Consider the following 671-nt stretch of genomic DNA (forward strand, 5'->3'; position numbering starts at 1 on the left):
ACTGTGCTCTGATCCACTGCTAAATTTTGTTCAGTTTCAACCAGTTATGCTGAGCTCATAATTATACCAGGAAGAGAGAAGGAGCATGCATGAGGAAGGGGGATGGTGGTGGTGGCAGGATTCACTCATCATTCAGTCTCTTGGGTTCTATTTTCCTGTTTTAGACTTTAAAGGCCTAAATGACTTTACATGACTGAGAAATTCCTGGATGGTTTTCATGCATGAAGAATTAAGCATAGTTTAGAAAGCTCTGTTTCTATTTGTTCTCTTAAAATATTCTGAATTTAGTAACCATCAACACAAGTGCTCACAGTGGCAGTACATATACTAAAATTGGAATGGTACAGAGAAGATCAGCAGGCCCCCATGCAAGGATGACACACAAATTCATGAAGTGTTCCATATTTTTGAAGGCAGATCTCTATGAAAATAAAATAAAATGTAATTTTAAAAAGCATCAACAAAAACACATAACCAAACAGAGATAAGAAAAAAGCATGTGTACATGAAACTACAAATTCCTATTTATAGTTTTTAAAGCATATATATTTAGTTGAATAGAATCATAACAAAAATGCCATTTGTCTTCATGTCCTCTTTTGAACTTTAAAAATTTTTTGTATAATTTTCTGTATAGTTAATGCTATTGTTATCATTTTACCCACTTCTCA

General features: G+C 33.4%; 1 non-coding gene across 1 annotated transcript; it reads left to right on the forward strand.

The window, feature by feature from the left end:
• The first annotated feature begins 303 nt into the window (after nt 1-303).
• Nucleotides 304-409, forward strand: LOC130456604 (U6 spliceosomal RNA). Its single transcript, XR_008915675.1, has one exon. It is a non-coding gene; the product is annotated as a U6 spliceosomal RNA (small nuclear RNA).
• Nucleotides 410-671: the final 262 nt, after the last annotated feature.

The sequence above is a fragment of the Monodelphis domestica genome, chromosome 1 (assembly GCF_027887165.1).
Source record: "Monodelphis domestica isolate mMonDom1 chromosome 1, mMonDom1.pri, whole genome shotgun sequence".
NCBI lineage: Eukaryota > Metazoa > Chordata > Mammalia > Didelphimorphia > Didelphidae > Monodelphis > Monodelphis domestica.